General features: G+C 36.1%; 1 non-coding gene across 1 annotated transcript; it reads left to right on the forward strand.

The window, feature by feature from the left end:
• The first annotated feature begins 2,366 nt into the window (after positions 1-2,366).
• LOC126007822 (small nucleolar RNA SNORA51) lies at positions 2,367-2,499 on the forward strand. Its single transcript, XR_007495303.1, has one exon. It is a non-coding gene; the product is annotated as a small nucleolar RNA SNORA51 (small nucleolar RNA).
• The last annotated feature ends 324 nt before the right edge of the window (positions 2,500-2,823 follow it).

A 2,823-nucleotide genomic window follows, 5' to 3' on the forward strand; every position in this document is an offset into this window, starting at 1 on the left:
TTTGACTTGTCTTAAAACTTATTTCCCTTTTTGTCAGGACACTTCTCATGTTAACAGTTGGCTTCAGAAAATAACAGAAAAATTTAGCTTCTCAAGTGTCCAAGTCATGCCCAAATTGAGCAATACAAGAGTAAGTCTCAAGAGAGAAATGCACCTGTATTCTAAAACTTTTTAAAAGACTCTAAAAGAACCCTTATCAGGATTCTCTGACACATAACTTCTAGCCATGACTCTTTAAGATTTTCTATCAATATCTAATTATTTTTCCGTTATTGATATTTATACCATTTTTATATATTTATACCAAGAACCCATTAATATTCCTGTAACCCTGGGCAGAAGTTAATCTCAAATTTTACTAAAAACATCATTGGTTTAACGACTTTTCTGATATCTTCCTAAAGTAACAATCTTGGAACTCTAAGGAGTCCTGTGGTGCTTTTATACACTTAAAAATTAATTATGAAATATTTTATCTCACAGGTTTTCCCAACAGTGTAACTAAAACCGTCCTGATATTAGACTTGTCACATGCTCTGTAAAATATTATCTAGTTTCTCTTCCTGTTTATAAAAATTCAGACTAAAATCCCTCAAAGCACCCTACCCAGATAGCAAGCTCCCTACTAGCACTGTTCATTGTCATTAGCATCAGGTTATATGACTCACTCTCATTCCTAAATTTTATTGGAAGTTCTTTTGCAAAGATAGTTTGTAAGAGGTTGGAGAAGGCCCAAATTTTTGGCTCCCTTGCTTTTCTTTTACTAACCTTTGAACTATTAGAACCTGAACAAGTTAAGTAATTGGAGATTTATAAGTGATTTGAGAAATTACAATTGATATGATTTTATTCTAGCCTGGACTGACACAAGATTTCATCCCACCCATGTTAATAAACATTAAAATTCTATTATGTGAATAGTACTTTTTGTTGATGCACTAGTGATGACTACATATTCACCCCCTTTCTAAAATATTTCAGGTTTCTGAAATTCTGAATTCCAAATTTCTCTCTTCCAACCATGTATTGCCATGTACTCACATGTACTGTTGTGGCACATAAATTCTATATTCTCTCCACTCTCTGACATAGTTTCATTTCATTTTTCTACAAAGTAAATAATTCATTTAAACTCTAAACTGGATGGAAATGGTGGTTTTCTGTTTCTTCATGTGTACAAGAACAACTAAATCAAAATGCAAGCAAAAAAAAGTTTAATTATGCTTATATGAGTAAATAAGTATTTCTTGAGCATTTACTTTAGACCAAGCACTCAGAGAAATTAGAGAAGTATGAGTAAATGGTAAATCTCAAAATTGTGCACGTTCTGCGCCTCAAAGAAAATAGTGCCCGAAATACAAGAGCCACCCACTGAGTGGGAGAAACTATTCACCCAATACCCATCAGATAAGGGGTTAATATCCAAATATACAAGGCACTGGCAGAACTTTACAAGGAAAAAACATCTAACCCCATCAGAAAATGGGGAGAAGAAATGAACAGACACTTTGACAAAAAAAGAAATGCAAATGGCTAAAAGGCATATAAAAAATGTTCCACATCACTAATAATCAGGGAGATGCAAATAAAAACAACTATGAGGTACCATCTCACGCTACAGAGATTGGCACACATCAGAAAGAATGAGAACAAGCAGTGCTGGCGGCATGTGGAGAGAAAGGAACTCTTATTCACTGCTGGTGGGAATGCCGTCTGGTCCAACCTTTGTGGAAAGCGATATAAAGATTTCTTCAAAAGCGGGAAGTTGAGCTCCCATACGGTCCAGCTATACCACCCCTAGGGATATATCTTAGAAACAAAAAATTACAATACAAAAATCCCTTTCTCACACCTCTATTCATTGCAGCATTGTTTACAATAGCCAGACTCTGGAAACAGCCTAGATGCCCCTCAATAGATGAATGGTTAAAGAAACAGTGGTATACATACACAATGGAATATTATGCAGCCATCAGAGGAGATGAAGTTATGAAATTTTCCTATACATGATGTATATGGAATCTATTACACTGAGTGAAATAAGTCATAGGGAGAGAGATAAACACAGAATGGTCTCACTCATGTATGGGTTTTCAGAAAAATGAAAAACATTTGTGTAATGATTCTCAGAGACAAAATAGAGGAGGACTAGAGGGTCCAGCTCCTGACATGAAGCTCACCACAGGGATTATCACAGAAATAATTACAATGAGAATTATCATAACAAAATGTGACTGAATGAGGGAAGTAGAAAGCCTGTCTAGAGTACAGGCCTGCGTGGGGTGGGGAGGAAGAACACTTGGGATATTGGGCATGGGAATGTTGCATTGGTGAAGGATTATGTATATGTATATGTATAAAAAAAAGGCCTCCCAATTCTTACCACAGGCTGTGCTCTTTATACTCACTGTATAGATATAGGAGGCACAGTAAATGCACCCCATATACACCTCAACCCAGGCCCTTTGCCTGGTCTGTATTGTGAATTGGGGGACAAAAAAAAAGAGAGAAAATATAAATCTCAAAATTGTGATTCAGGAAACTCTAGGGCTCTAAAACAATTCCACAAGTAGTCCCTGAAATTAAAACTCTTTTCATAGGATAAGGTATATAGCCCAAGCACCTTCAACTCATGCTTTTGTGTATGAGATTTCTAGTTTATTTTGAAGCACTATAAGTCCCCCAGCACCCAAGGATGGGTCCCTAGTAACCTCCAGAAGTACTGAACCCAAGAAACATCTCACTGTTCAGATTTAGAATGAAATCATCAGGTACAAACATTGTTGGTCCTAGAAATGAATCAACAGACCCACAAAGTTGTAT

This window comes from Suncus etruscus, chromosome 4 (assembly GCF_024139225.1).
Source record: "Suncus etruscus isolate mSunEtr1 chromosome 4, mSunEtr1.pri.cur, whole genome shotgun sequence".
Lineage (NCBI taxonomy): Eukaryota > Metazoa > Chordata > Mammalia > Eulipotyphla > Soricidae > Suncus > Suncus etruscus.